At 45.5% G+C, this 16,349-nt stretch overlaps 1 non-coding gene across 1 annotated transcript; it reads right to left on the bottom strand.

Moving 5' to 3' along the window:
- Positions 1 to 13,383: 13,383 nt before the first annotated feature.
- Positions 13,384 to 13,463, bottom strand: LOC142460509 (small nucleolar RNA SNORD51). The gene has a single exon (XR_012786701.1). It is a non-coding gene; the product is annotated as a small nucleolar RNA SNORD51 (small nucleolar RNA).
- Positions 13,464 to 16,349: the final 2,886 nt, after the last annotated feature.

Here is a 16,349-nt window from a genome sequence, read left to right as displayed (position 1 = left end):
TTTCTTACTTTTATTGGGGGCTCTTACATCTCTCATCACAATCCATGCATTCCTCCAGTGTGTCAAGCACATTTGCACATATGGCGCCATCATCATTTTCACAGCATTCTCTTCCCACTGAGCCCCTGCTATCAGCTCCCCTTCACCCTCCTTTTCTCAGTTGTTGCCCTCACCCTAATATAAGACCCCTGCCTCCCACCACACAGGGCTCCTATCTAGTCTCTCAGATTATTGTCAATTCAACCCCATACCCAAACACCAAACCCAACCCATTGCCACCCAGTTGATTTCAACTCTAACAAACCTGTAGATAGAATAGAACAGTTCTTGTCTTTCTAAGACTGTAACTCTTTACGGGAGCAGACTGCATTACTCAGGTAGGTAAATCGGCAGCAGATGGTTTTGAACTGCTGACCTTGCAGTTAGCTCAACTCTTGACTCACAACGCTGCTTTTGATCACACATTGTTTCTAAAGAGCACAGTGCTCAAGGCAGATCGCCTTCGCCCCTTAGACGTCACCATGGTTTGCAGGGAATATTTTTGGTTTAAGACTGAAAGATGGTCTCAGCTTTCCTGACCCCAGGTAGTCTGGAGTCTGTAAGTATTTGAAATTCTGTTCTGCATTTCCCCTTATCAAATCAGGATTCTTCTATGGCTCTTTGATAAATGTTCAGTAGGTATTGGGACATCATTGATTTTGGCCTTCTGGCAAAGGAGGCGGTTATTCACGGGGGAATTAGCCACTCATTCCATATCCTCCACTGTTTTAGCTAGCATCTGCTACCATTGAATTGGGGTCCCACAAAAGATGTACCAGTATAGCTAGAGCATGATTTCCAGTATTATGTAATTATCCTTCATTTTGTGAACTGATGAAATTATCCCATGTGTTGGCAATCCTTATGGGAAACAGAAAAGTCATTCCCCAGGTTGTCCCCCATAATGTACGCCAAACCTGAGGTGCTGCTTGCTAACACATGGTCAGTGACGATGCACTTGGAGGTCAACTACTTAAAGGTTATCTCCCTGAGGGTGATGAGCCATCTGGAGCAATCCGACCCTATAGTCTGTCCCACCCTAAGTAGGCCCCATCTCTTTTGATAAGGAAAATGGATTGGTCCCCTAAAGAAGAGCCCAAAGACTAAGGTCAAGCCAACTCAGGGACAACCAAGGTTAGGCTGCCATCTTGACTCTAGAGTCCATTTATCTTGTCACTTGTATGGCCCCTAGGGCCTCCCCTGCCTATTGCATGTACACCCCTAGCTCAACCCCCTCCTGTTGCACCTATGCCTATTGTAATCCACGTATGATGTAATTAGGGGGGCCTGCACATCCCTTAAGTGTGTATATAAGCCTTGAGAGGAAATAGATTCGCTCTCTCGGTGCAGCTCAGCTGCTGAGATCATGGCCGTCCCAGAGGGGAGCAACTGCATGCTTTACCTTGTCAGATGAAAGAGATTTCATTTACCCCTCAATTACTCAACCACCCCTTGGACCCATTCGATTGTGGAGGCTGGTACCCCACAAATCCTCACCTCTATCACATTGATGAGACAGGATGAGAAGCAGCTATGTTAATTTAAAAAAAAAACAAACAAACAAACCTCAAACTCACTGCCGTTGACCTGATGAATTTGGACTCTCACCGGGTCTCTAGGACTGGGTAGCACCGCCCTGTGTGTTTCTGGGGCTGTAAATCTTCTCAGGAACCCAAAGTCTCATCTCTTCCCTTGAAGAGAAGCTGGCAGTTTCTAACAGTAGACCTTGCGGTTAGCTCCCAGTGTACCCATGTTGACCCCATGCACAACAGAAGGAAGCCCTGCCCTGTCCTGACTTCCTCACAACTGTTTGTCTGTCTGAGGCCACTGTTGCAGTCACGGTGTCCGTCTGTCTCGTTGAGGGGCTTCTCCTCTTCACTGTCCCTCCCCTTTGCCAAGCATGGTGTTCTTCCCTAAGGACTGGTCTCTCTTGACGACACATCCAAAGTATGTGAGTCAAAGTCTTGCCATCCTTGCTTCTAAGGAACATTCTGACTGTACTTCTTCCAAGACAGATGGGTTTGTCCTTTTAAAAGTCCACAGGACTTTCCATATTCTGAAGCCAGCACAATTCAAACATTTCCATTCTTCTTTGCTCTTGCTAATTCAGGGTCTAACTTTCACTTGCATGTGAGCCCATTGGAAATACCCTGGCCTGGGTGAGGCATAGTTTAGTCCTCAAGGGAACATCCCTGACTTTCAAGACTCTAAAGAGGTCCTTGTGCAGCAGATTCTCTCACTCTCTTTTTTGTAAAGCATCTCTTGATCTCTTGACTGCGGCTTCCATGAGCAATGATTGTGGATCCAAGCAGATGAAATCCTTGATAACGTCCATCTTTTCTCTGTTTATCATGATGTTTCCTCTTGATCAAGTTGTGAGGATTTGGGGTCTTCTTTATATTTAGTCTCAATCCGTGCTGAAGACTGCAGTCCTTGACATTCATCAGCAAGTGCCCTGAGCAAGATTGTGTCATATGCACGTAAGAGCCTTCCTCCAATCCTGATGCCACATTCTTCTTCATGTCACCAAGCTTTCTGATTCGATGCGCTGCACATAGATTGAATAAGTATGGTGAGAGGATACAACCCTGATGGACGCCTTTCTCGATTTTAAATCACGCAGTAATCCCTTGTTCTGTTCACACAACGGCCTCTCGGTCCATGTACAGGTTCTGCATGGGCACAATGGAGTGTTCTGGAATTCCCACTCTTCTCAAGGCTGCCTACAGTTTGTTACTATCCACACAGTCAAGTGCCTTGGCATAGTCAATAAAACACAATTCAACATCTTTCTGGGCACTCTCTGTTTTCAGCCAAGATTCATCTGGCATCAGCAATGATGTCCTTTGTTCCTTGTCCTCTTCTGAATCCAGCCTGGCCCTCTGGCAGTTCTCTGTCAATGTGCTGTTGCAACCTTAGTTGGATGATCTCCAGCAACATGTTGCTTGCATGTGATATCAATGACATTGTTCTATAATTTGAGCATTCAGTTGAGGTACTTCCTTTTTTTAATGGGTGCAAATATGGATCTCTTCCAGTCATTTGGCCTGGTAGTGGTCTCCCAAATTTCCTGACAGAGACCAACAAATGCTTCCAGGGCTTCCTCAGCCTACTGAAACATTTCAGTTGGCGTTCCATCAAGACCTGTAGGCTTGCTTTTGGATAAAGGTCTCCAGGCAGCTTGACCTTCTTCCTTCAGCCCTCTTGGCTATACATAGATTCTTATAATCACTTCCTCTTGTGAGATTCTACGTACCGCCTCCTCCCTGGGGGAGGGACAGCAGAGAAGAAGGCAGGGGGAGACGCCGGACAGTGTATTATATGACAAATAATAATTTACGAATGATGAAGGGTTCATGAGGTAGGGGGAGTGGGGAGGGAGGGGAGAAATGAGCAGCAGATATTAAGGGCTCAAGTAGAAGGGAAATGTTTTGAGAATGATGATGGCAACAAGTGTACAAATGTGCTTGACACAATAGATGTATGTATGGACTGTGATAAGAATTGCATGAGCCCCCAATAAAATGATTAAAACAAAAACAATCTCACAGGAGTGCAACTCGAGGCTTGAATTTTTTTTTCCTGGAGTTCTTTCAGTTTAAGAATGTGCAACTCCTTTTTGGTTTCCTAGCTCTCTCTCTGCACATTTCATTATAATAGTTTTGACTTTGTCTTCTTGAGCTGCCCTTTGAAGTTTTCTCTTCTGTCCGTTTGTGGTTTGTTAGGCAGGCTAGGTAGGGCTGGGGAATGTCCCTTAACGCATGTCCAGAGGGTCAAGCCACGGAAACAAAGGAGTGGCGCACTGCACATGCTCAGAGGTTCAGGTTGCCCCCACCACCCCCCCCCCTAGGCATATCTGGCCACTAAACCTGGATTAGCCTACCTAAGCCAGGTGAATTCAATTCAGCCCATGGGGTTGATCAGGGGTCCTCCACCACACTTCCCGGTGGAATCCTTGAAAAGGCAGGAAGGAGCCCAGCCAGCGTGGAGAAACACTTTGTCTGCCTGACGCTGAGCACCTTCCGCCAGGCTGCATGGTCAGGAGGGGAGTCCAATGGGTGCCGGTTAAACCTGAAACTTCTTCTAACTCTCATAAAACTCACTTGGATCACGAACCAGGCTTGGGGTGAATTCTTTCTCGCGTGGGGCCAAGGACCGAGGGGTAACTCTAGCTCTAGAGAGATGGAACACTTTGATTTGATCATTTCTTGCATTTGTCTTAAGAGCAAGTTTCAGTCTCTCCTGAAAACCATGCCGATCATTTCACTCCTGTCTTTTTAATGACCGTTTGCTTTCTTCATGACTAGTGTTCTTGAGGGCCTCCCCCAGCTCACCAAGTCTTCTGTCATTCAGGTTCCATGAGTCATATCTGTGCTTGCGATGTTCTGGAAATTCAGACTCTAGGTAGTCTTTTGGCTCTCCTGGACTTGCTATAATTTTTTTCCACTTCAATCTGAATTTACATGTGAGGAATTGGTGGTCTGTTCCACACTCAGCCCCTGGCCTGGTTTTAGCAGCTGCTATGGAGCTTCTCCATGGTCTCTTTCCATGGAGATGTAAGAGGGATTAAACACATGAACAAAGTTTAGAGCCACTTATTACCAACAAGTGCAAAGTCAGGAGCAGAGAGTCCCATGGATTCAGCATCCCTGTGCTGAGAGGTTCCTAACCATAGAGGGAGGTTGACACCTATGGAAATCCCCCAGGGATACCATGCCCACCCACGCTGAAGGGAAACAAGGATCTTCCTCCACAGGTGACAGGAAAAGAAAGCCTTTCTCTAGAGCTGGAGCTCTGAAGTTGGGCTTCGAGCCTCCTAAATAATTTGTTGGTTAGAGTCTCCCATGGCGGTATTTCTGTCCTGGCAGGAGTAGATAATTAAGACAGTGACTAGTCCAGAAATATCACAGATAGATGGCTACACAAACAGAAATGCATTTTTTCACAGTTTAGGAGGGTGGGAGTCTAAATTCAGGGTGCTGCCTCTAGCCGATGACTTTAAAAAAAATCATTTTATTGGGGGCTCATACAACTCATCACAATCCATACATACATCAATTGTGTAAAGCGCATTTGTACATTCATTGCCCTCATCATTCTCAAAACATTTGCTCTCCACTTAAGCCCCTTGCATCAGCTCCTCATTTTTCCCCTCCTTCCCCAGTCCCCTGCCTCATGAACCCTTGATAATGTATAAATTATTATTTTGTCATATCTTACACTGTCCAATGTCTCCCTTCACCCACTTTTCTGTTGTCCATCCCCCAGGGAGGAGGTTATATGTAGATCCTTGTAATCGGTTCCCCCTCTCCAGCCCCCCCTTTTTTTCTATCCTGGTATCCATTCCCCTGGAGGGGGATTGTTTTGCCGTCATTGCTATCTTTCTCCCTTCCCCACCTCCCTCTCCCTTCCCTTCCCCTACTCTCGTGGAGTCATTGCTCCCATTACTGATTCTGAGGGGGGTTTGTCTTCCATGAGTTCCATATATTGAAAGCTCTCATCTGTACCATTGTAGGTACACCGGTCTAGCTGGAACTGCAAGGTAGGGCTGAGATCATAATAGTAGGGGGTAGGAATGATGAAAGAACCAGAGGAGTGTTGTATGTTTCCTCGGTGCCAAACTACCCCCTGGATGCATTTTCTCCTCTGTGCAGCCCCTCTGTGCAGGAATGTCCAAGTATCCTTGGGTGGGCTCTAGGTCTCCACCTTGACCCCCCTCCATCACCTCGATGAGGTTGTTTATTTCTGAACTTCTGACACCTCATGATCACACAGACCGGATAGAGAATGCCTTTGTGTCAGTTTGGGAGGAAGTCCTCTGTCTCTGAGCAGAGCTCCCGGACAATCTTTGTGTGGCTTGTCATTTCTTGTCCCTCACCTGGGCCTCCAAGTTTGCTCATTTTCTCTCTTTTGTATTTCGAAAGAGATTGATTCAAAATACACCCCATACTAATCCTGTCTCATTCACATAACAGTCCATTCTCAGATGGAATTATAACCACAGACGTGAAGGTTAGGATTTACTACACAATTCATTACATAGCATCCTCTTCCTGACCGCCTTTCTTTCTCTGTTCCAGGTGAGTAACAGCCAACTGTGATTCAGCTGACTGCTGGCAAATTTGTTTCGTTTTTCACAGTTTTATTGGCATATGATTCACATATCCCACGATTCAATCGTTCAGTCATAGTAAAAGGAGCTGTATGTACTGCAAGCTTTTAAGACCTCAGACCCTCCATGTCTAATTAGAATGCAGAACTCTGCTACTGTTCTTAGGTGCTATCGAGTTAGTTCTGGTTCCTAGCCACCCTGTGGGCAGCAGAACAAAGCACTGCCTGGCCCTGTGGCGACCTGTAACGGTTAACTTGGGGCCCTTTGGTGAAGTCTTGTGCCGATCCACCTCACTGAAGGGCTTCCTCTTTTTCGCTGAGCCTCTGCTTTACCAAGCGTGTTGCCCTTTTCCAGGGACTGGTCTCTCCTGACAACATGTCCAAAGTAAGAGACCATCCTAGCTGCTAAGGCGTCTTATGGCCATGCTTGTTTCAAGGATGTAGAACAGTCACCAGACCAGTGAACTGAGGTGTCCCGTTCATCGATGATCCCAAACCTCCAAACCCAGAGAACCAATCCCACAAGGGATCTGGTTGAACGTAAGCAACAGCAGCAGCTACTCTGTGAGTCAGTGTGCGATTGTGACTGTAGCTGTCATGGAACTTTTACCAGTTCAACTGGTTACAGGCATACGACGTTGACAGCAGTCACAATAATCGGCTATGAAACCCGCCTCAAGGCACTATTTCCATCATCATTTACCCAGTGCCCTTCCTTCTGCCCCTGGTAATCCCCTTTAAACTTTGTTCTCTCTATTTGTATGTACTCATAAAGGGAGGTCATACAGGATTTGTCCTTTGTGATGGACTCATTTCATTCCACACAATGTCTTCCAGCGCCATTTATATTTTCATAAACATTAAAACTTCCATGAGCCTACTGGCTGAATAGTATTCCGTGTGCGTATGTACCACGTTTTGTTCATCCCTTCATCTGGGGATGGGTCGGTGGGTTGCGGCAATGAACATGGCTGTACAAGTCTCTGCTTTCAACTTGTTAGGATGTCTAACGAGGAGTGGAGGTGCTGGGTCAGGCGGTAGGTAGGTCTGTTGTTTGTTGTTGTTAGTTTTTAAGGGACAGCCACCCTGCTTTCTGCAACAACGGTCCCAGTTTGCATTCCCAGTCGCACTGGGTAAGCGTTCTAATTTCCCCACATGGTTGCCAACATTTGTTGTTTTCTGGTTTGCTTGTTTGTTGATCCTGGCCATCTTCCAACCCACTGGATCGAGGTGATCACAGCTACTAAAGACCCTGCAGTGGGTTTCCTACATCTTTATGGGCGCAGACAGTCCCATCTGAGGAACGCTGGCGGCCTCCAAGTGAGCAGTCCACCACTAACTCAACAGCGCCACCAGGGGTCCTTCCATGGCATTTCATGGTGGTTCTGACGGCTTCTCCCTGATGGTTCAGAATGTTGAGCTTCTTTTCATGTGCCTGGTGGCCATTTGAACTGGGTGAAGCGCTTTTTCAATTCCTTTGCCCACTTTATGATTAGGCTCTTTGTCTTTTGGCTGCTAAGTTGTTGAAGTTTCATATATATCTTGATGTGATCCTTGTCAGATAGGTCGTCTCCAAAGATATTCTCCTAGTCCAGGGGTGCTCCACCTGTGGGTGTGACCCCTTTGGGGGGTCAAACAACCCTTTCACAGGGGTCCTTGATTCATAACAGTAACAAAATTACTGTGATGAAGTAGCAACAAAAATAATGTTATGGTTGGGAGTCACTACAACATGAGGAAGTGTATGAAAGGGTCGTGGCATTAGGAAGGCTGAGAACCACTGTGCTAGTCTGTAGCTTGACTTTTCATTTTGGTGGTAAAGTCTTTCGATGAGCAGAAGTTTAGAATTTTTATGAAGTCCCATTGATTTATTTTGTATTCTGTTTTTGTTTTTATATTAGATAATCTATTGTTAAAAATTAGACCTTGGGGGGAGTGAGGAGGGAGGGGGAAAATGAGGAGCTGATGCCAAGGGCTTACGTGAAGAGTAAATGTTTTGAGAATGTTAAGGACAACGAATGTGCAAATGTGCTTGACACAATTCATGTATGTATGCTGTGAGAAGCAGAAAGATATTTCCCAAGTCTCCCCCAAATATATGCCAAACTTAGGTGCTTACTACACATAGCAAATGACTATACACTTGGAGGTCAATAGAAATAGGTCAGGGGTTATTCTCCCTAAGGGTTATCAGACATCTAGAGCAAGCAGACACCACTGTTTATCCCACAACAAGTAGGGCCCACTCCCTTCTGATAAGGACAGTAGTTGTCTGTTTCCTTGTAGGAGACCCCAGAGAGGTCAAGCCCTCCCAAGGGTGGCCAAGGTTAGGCTTCCATCTTGAATCTAGGGTCCGGCCATCTTGTCACATGTATACCTCTAGTCCCTCCCCTTCCTATGGGTATACCCCTAGCTCATCCCCTTCCTGTCATGCTCATGCCTTCCTATGATGTGTGTGCCTACTGTACTGCTCCTTGCTGTGACTCGTGGTTACCTGTAATCACACCTCCCTAAGTAGATATAACTCTTGGTTAGCAATAAAGGGGGTCTTCCACCCTCCTACCAATCCTCCAGCTGGCTGCCAGGTCTCTGCCCCACCTCCCCTCCACCCACGCTATGCTCAGACCTGGCTGGTAAGATCATGTCCATCCAGGAGGTGAGCAAGCTACCATGAAATGTGTCTGACTTCATTATTTTAATCTCTCCTCTATCTCTCATGCTCTCTATGACTTTACTATAATCTTTATGTATCTTAACTGTACAATTGTGCTTACTAAACCCGTGTGATTAGTTGTGGGGGCCTGGCCCTTTCCCACCACAGTATGCATTGTGATAAGAGTTGTATAAGCCCCCAATAAAATGATTTTAAAAAAACGAACAAACTAGGCCTTACTTGATAAATGTTTCTTGAATAAGTGAATCCGTGTTAGTGGGCAGAGTAGGCGGACAACAGCAGGGAGGGGTCTGCGATCTCCTTTATACAGCAAACATTCTAAATGTTAATGTACGCAAATCCATCAATGTTTCCATTTGTTTTTGTTTTTTTAAAACAATTTATTGGGGCTCATACAATTCTTTTCACAGTTCATACATATACATACATCAATTGTATAAAGCACATCTGTACAGTCTTTGCCCTAATCATTTTTTTCTCCTCTTTTCTTTTTTTACATTTTATTAGGGACTCATACAACTCTTATCACAATCCATACATATACATACATCAATTGTATAAAGCATATCCATACATTCCCTGCCCCAATCATTCTCAAGGCATTTGCTCTCCACTTAAGCCCCTTGCATCAGGTCCTCTTTTTTTCCCCCCTCCCAATGTTTCCGCTTGTGGTTTGTGCTGTAACACCTTGGTTAGGAGAATTCCACTCTTGGGTTACGCAGATATTCTCCTGTGTCGTTACCTGTTGCCTTTATAAGTTGACCACTTGTTTCAAAGTCTTTAATCTTTATGTTTACACACAGTGTGAGGTAGAGATGCAACTTTATATTATTTTCCTCCTTAGGGTGAGAGGCAGCTACTTAACCTATCTTTGAATCTACCCATTTCCCACTGTGTCATATCAAATTATAATTCAAATGTTATATGAAAATTATTTCTAATGTGACCTAACTAACATGGTGCCCATGAAATGGGTTATATATTGACAAGGTATATTCCACAAATCACCAGCCTTGAGCTCTCTCACTTGAAGGGCTACTGCCTACGCACAGACCAAACAGTATCTCCCATGAGGCCTTGCTCCATACTTACCCTCAGAGGACAGTCACTGGCGACTGGGTGCTACAGGAAAGCACCTTGAAGCCACTAGACAGTACCTGGCTAGCTAAGAAAGTAGTCCTTGGGGACTTAAAGGCTTGTCTTAAAGTAAGGGGGCATCTAAAGCAGCTGTTACCAGTCTATGCAGAAGAAAGTACACCAACCTAATTGCAATAAAAAAATTAAAAATATAATCCTTTATCAAAAGGAAGGAATATATGAGATCTTAAAATATGAGGCAGTTGGTTTGTAGAAGGCTGCGGTCACAGGTAGAGCCCTAATTCTATCTTTAATCGTTTTGTTTTGTTTTTTTTCCCTTTTTTCTCTCTCATGTGAGAGTCTGGGTCTTCTTTACCGTGATCTGTAATCCAAACGGAAGGCTACAATTCCTGATCATCATCAGCAAGCACGTCCAGTCTTCCTCATTTGTGTCAAGACAGGCTCTCTCATCTGCCTATTGAAGGTGGTTAATAAGCTTCCTCCCACTAATGCCACATTCTTTATACAATCCAGCCTCTCTCCTAATGTGCCCAACCTTTTCACCCCAAACCATCAACTCTAGATCTTGTTGGGCCAGCTGCTACTGCAGTTCAGGCAACCCAACTTGGCACCTGCGGCCCATGGTTCCACTTTCACCCCAACGGCAGACAGGTCTGTCACAGAGATGGCACGCAACGATCCCGCATTCATTCTTTGCATGTGGAATCGCCACGAGTTGGGTGCTGATGCAGGGAAGCTCCCGGATGGCCATGATCTCAACAGCCAGGTCTGCGCACAGCACGGCCCGAGAGGGCAGGGGAGAGAGTGCGAGAGAGCTCTATCTTTAATCTCGGCGGAAGTTCTGGCTTTATTTTAAGTTATTTAAGTTATTTCTGTAATGCTTACTAACCTTTAGAGGAACTTAATCGCACCGCTAAAGAAGTTCTTTCATTTGTGGTCAGGCACAGCTGTGGAAAGGGTGTACCCTTGAACATCATCTTTTTTCTCTCTCTGTTTTTCTGGACATATTTATTTTTTTTAATTGAGAGTATATTGTACATACTGTTCTTTTAAGTAGATTTTTATCGTGTGAATTGGGTGAAGGTTTGCAGAGCAGATGGGTTTTCCATGCCACAGTTCCAACAACAATTTCCATCTTGTTTCATCTCACTGATTGCAATCCCCACAGTGTATCAGCATGCATTCTACTTCCTCCTTGTATTTCCCGTTTCCATGTCTCCTTATGTTTCAGCCCTGCTGAACTATGTCCTTGGGTGACCAAGCTCTTAATGACCTTACTACTTTTAGTGTTGACTCTTAGTATTTAATATCCTCATATTAAAAGCAAGCGAGGGACGTCAAGTGGACAGCCACTTGGACAACTATTTGGGAGTTTCATACAAAGTGAGACATCATCTCACCTGTGACACAGGACCATGGTGCCGGAAAGGACATTGAAAGTGCCGTGGATTGCCAGAACAACCAACCCATCTGTTTCGGAAGAAGCACGCCTAGAGTAACTCCTTTGAGGCAAAGGTGGCAAGACCCGTCTCATGTGCTTTGGACACACTGTCGGGAGAGACCAGTCCCCTGGAGAAGGACACCGTGTTTGGGAAAGCGGAGGGGCTCCCTGCGAGACGGACTGACACAATGGCTGCAGCAAAGGGCTCCGCAGAGCGACCGGGATGAGGATGGTGCGGATGGGCCAGCGTTGCTTTCTGTTGTGCAGAGGGTCGCTATGAGTCAGAGCCACCGACGGCCCCTGACAGCAGCAATGACTCAGGAATTCCGTTCTAGGTGCTTCTCCAAGAACAAGGAGAAGACCGGTATGTCTTCGATCGACCCAGACACACATATTCGTGTTGTGAGGCGCCGTCAAGGCAGCCCATCCTTACTTCCTCACCATTCTGAGTGATGTCTTTGGGTAAATGTTGCCATGTTGATCACAAACAGTTGCTTCTTCTTCGTGTGGGACCCCTAAGTGTTGCTCTTCTCCTGTTGTCTGGTTGGAAATTGGGCCAAGAGCCATCATCTCAGGGATTCTGCCCATCTCTATCCGACCAACAAGCCTGGTCTTTTTTATGAGTTGAATTTTGTTCCGGACTTTCCTCCCACTCTATCCAGAACATCCTAATGGGATCCCTTTCAGAGGGATCTGTCGTGGTAGCGAGGCACCATCTAGCTCTTCTCGTCTCAGGGTGAGAGAGACTGAACCAGTGCACTCATGGTTTCCATGAGTCTTCAGTTTTCTTTGAAAATGGCCTTGATGGGTGGCTCTTGTCAGATATTTCCTCACAAGCAGATCCCAGGAACAGATGTGCCTAAATGTTATATTGTAACTTGGAAGGTGAGGTAGTTAGTTTATTGTGCCAACCTGGCCGATAAACACGTGGAGGGGGAAAAACCTCGCATGTGGAGTTAATTGAAGGGTGGAGGGATAAATGGCTCAGTGAGCCTCGCCTTTCTAGTTCTTGGGTCTCTTGCTTTCTGATGGTCGGAACAGGGTGCAGCTGCCTTAGCCAGTTCCCTGCTTTTGCTGGCAAGGCTCACTTCCTGCAAGACATCCCTTAGGAGATGCCACATGGACCTACCCCTGATGCAGCCCTGGGTGGGGGAGCAGCCATGTGGAGACTCCTGCCAGCACTGAGATGCTTACACGTTCACTGATTCAGCTTTCCTCCTGCAGTCGGCATCATTGCGTCTGTGTTGTGAGATGGAGGACTTTGTGGATTGGTGTTGGACTTGTGGGTTGGGCAGCACTGGGTGGGGATGTTTTTCTTGATGTGCACTTAACCTTTATATAAAACTCTCTCTTATTAATGAATTCCTGTGGATTTGTTTCTCTAAATTACCCAGACGAACACAGAAAGGAACTTTTGTATAACACCCCGAAGCCCGCTAAAAGAACATACTTTGCAATTGTGTGGGGCACGCAATCCCTACAACTTACATATATTCTGTAAACCAATCCTAGCCAAAGTCTTGCTTTGAGATATCTCGCTTTTTATTCCTCTAATTGTGTTTTTGTGTTAGGTAGGGTTCTCTGGAGAAACAAAACCAGGACACTCATGATGATCTATGAGGATAGGTTTATACAGCAAGAAGGAGTATAACAGCTAATTAGTCTACACAGCAGCACAGGGGGCTCAGTTCAATCACTTCCGTGGAACAGTTAATATACTGGAAGTCCTTCAACTCACATGGGCTGCCGGGTCCAAGGTCAAGGAAGCAGATGGGGGGGGGGGGCTTGCAGAGCCCTTGATCTCTTTGCTCTCCAATCGAACTGCGACCTATTTAATCCCACATGTTCCCGTTGGCCAGGTTGGCCCAATAAACCTACCTCTACCTATCACCGTGTTCTTCGATCAAAATATTGTCAGCTAAAATTTCTTTTTTTCTTATAGTTTCATTGATCTAAAATTCACATACCATACACTTCCATAGTGAGGTTGCTTTTTTAAAAGTTGTAACAGTTCTTTTTTTTTTTTTGTCAGAAAAAAGCAAATTCATCAGGAGGTCAGCCGAAAGATGGTGATTTGATTTTATTCATCATGTCAGCTGCTAACAATTGTTATAAGGCAGGGGAGTGCTGCAGCCAGAACTTGAATCAAGACAATTTGGCTACAAAAGCCGGCGCGTAAATACAAGACACGACTGCCTTATCAAATGTGTGCTTACATAAAGATGTCCTACCTCCTCCTCATCAGATCCAAAGAGATCGATGTCGTCGTCATCCTTACTGTCTGCAGCGCCACTCCCTGTGGTGTCTTCCACATCAGTAGGGCCATACTTGCCCAAAGCTTTCTTGATTCCTGGCAAACTGGCCTTTTCCTTTTCGTACGACTTGATGTGATTATACCAACGTAGGGCATGATACAAGTCAGCGGGTGGAGGGCCGGAGATTGCTTCAAACACTGCCGCATCTGCTTGCGATGGCACATACCCCTCGATGTAGCTCTTGTCGGCCAGGTAGTCATTGAGCACCTGAAGGCCGGCAGGGCTCTTCAAGTCTCTGAAACTCATGGCGCCGGCTGGACCAGGTGGGCGGCAGCGGAGGGAAAGGCAGAACGCTAGGAGATGGGACAAAAAGGCTGTAACAGTTCTAATGCATTCTCCCCGCTTCTGCATTCACGATTTGCTCCTCAACTCCCCTCAGTCTCCCCCTGAACCCCCAATAAGCTATTACATCAGTTATGATCTCTATGCATCCACTCCATCTGTGTTTAATGAAATAGGAAACATAACAAAAAATAATAAAAACAAAAACAAGACAAAAATAAATGAATGAAATGAAAACAAAAAGGAAGAAAGAAAAGATGACCAGCAATATTAAAATAAGTCAGAGAGAGAAAATTTCTGTCATGGAATAAATGAGAAATATTTTAATCTAGAGTAAATTCAGGATGGGTCAAGGGAGAGGTTCACTAACCCTGTATTGTATTATACCGTGGTTCCATCCACCATACAAAATCATTTCTGATTTAACCCCAGAAAAAGACATATTTGTAGCTGTGCTGTCTTGGGCTGCTTGGCTTTACTTCCGGTGTTTCACATAGCTCCCTGGTTTAAATCGCACGGAGTCTTCATCAGCCTTTCTTTTCAGCCTTTCTTTAAACAGAGTTTTTCTGGGTTCACATTTCTTGGTCAAGAGTCTGCTTCTTGGTTCTCTTTTCAGTTTAATTTTTGTTTGCTTGAGATAAACTTGCTGGTCAGCTTCATTGTTTGCTTGACCACTTCCGGTGCTTCCTGGGGCCCTGATGCAGCAGACTTGCCAAACCATAGGGGAGAATTTTGGCTGCTTGCCAAACCATAGGGGAGAATTTTGAACCCACCCACTTCCCCAAGGTGAGGGAACACGAGGCTTTCTGCTCCAGTAAAGAGGTACAGGCTCGGAATCCTTAGGGAGCCTTGCCTTACAGGGCCACTATATGAGTCAGAAACCACTGGATGGAGGGGAGGATACGGTATCATATGACATCCTGATGACACAGGGATTTAAGCTGAGCTACCAACTCAGGAGTCCCAAGCCTCAGCCACTGTGGGAGAAACACAAGCAGTCTGCTTCCAGAAAGATTCCCCGCCGCAGAAGCCCCATGGGCAGTTCTAGGCTACCCTCATTGGGGTTCTAAGAGTCAGATTGACTTGATGGCTGTTAGTCTGGGTAGACCAGAGAAACAAATTCATAGACACACATATGTGTATAAGAAAGAGCTTTTTCTACAAGAGCAATTGAATATTGAGAAAACAGCCCAGCCCCAATCAAGCCCATAAGTCCAATATTAGCCCATATGTCTGGTACCAATCTATAAAATCCTCTTCAGACTCACAAAACACATGCAATGATGCCGAATGCAGGGAGATGACAGGCCAATGGGTGGGAAGTCTTGTGGATCCAGTGGCGTTGTAAGCATCTCAGCGCCAGCAAGGGTCTCCATGTGGTTCCTTCAGCTCCTCAGGGTAGCTTCATGTGACTTCTCCTCAGAAATGTCTCTCAGGGAGTAAGCAGAGAGTCTCTTGTTCCAAGAAGGAAATACAGGAATTCCCAGGATCCTCAGGAGAAGGTCACGCCCACACAGAGGCCTCATTGGCTATGACCTGATTGACAGACTAGACTCCACCCCTTCACTCTTAATCCTCTCAAGTCCCAAATTGACACCAGATTAGGTAACTACCACAATGGCAGTGTGCTTTATAAATCAAAAACTTTCTCCTCAGGGGAATGACTGCTTTAGTGACAGAATTCTCTCTTTTCACGAAGGAGGCCTGAATGTGACTCCTGGCTCACGGACAGCCTCCCCCACCTGTGCGTGGAGTGATTCGTGTTGCTACCATGCTGAGGTTTCAGCAGAGCTTGCAGACCGAGACAGACTAAGAAGCAAGGGTTGGTGAGCTACTTCCAAACAGCCAATGAAAACTCACAACAGACTGATTCTCTCTCAGTGACTCTTGGGAGCAGGGCAGGTCTGTTGTGAATGGGGTCGCCTGACCCTGCAGCCAACAGAGCAAGCAGCTCGGCATCACTCTGTTCCGCCTTCTTGTACTCTGGCTCTTGTGCTGTGTCGGAGTATCTGGTAGGGTGACTCCGTCCTCTTCCCTGTTTTTTTTTTTCTTTCAAAAAAGGACTTCATGCTGTCACATCCATTTGAGAAAAAGTTTGGCAAGTTTCTAGAAACGTAACATGTAGGTAAATTTAGGGAGAATCAACATTTTTATAACATTAAGTTGTCCTATCCAAGCAAAGAGTATCTCTGTCTATGTATACTCTCTTTTATGTCCTTCAGTAGAACTTATATTTCTCTATAAATGTCTAGTGCCATCTCTATTAATTTAATTTACCATTTTTATTACTAAAAACATTTTATTTCTTGTCATTTGATTATTCTGGTGTAAAGATCGGCTATTGAAATCTTATGTCTTTCTCGCACCTAGTCAAGTTTTAGCTCTCTTA

Source organism: Tenrec ecaudatus, chromosome 10, assembly GCF_050624435.1.
Source record: "Tenrec ecaudatus isolate mTenEca1 chromosome 10, mTenEca1.hap1, whole genome shotgun sequence".
NCBI lineage: Eukaryota > Metazoa > Chordata > Mammalia > Afrosoricida > Tenrecidae > Tenrec > Tenrec ecaudatus.
The sequence above is the reverse complement of the archived record's forward strand: the minus strand, read 5'-3'. Positions and strand labels throughout refer to the sequence as shown.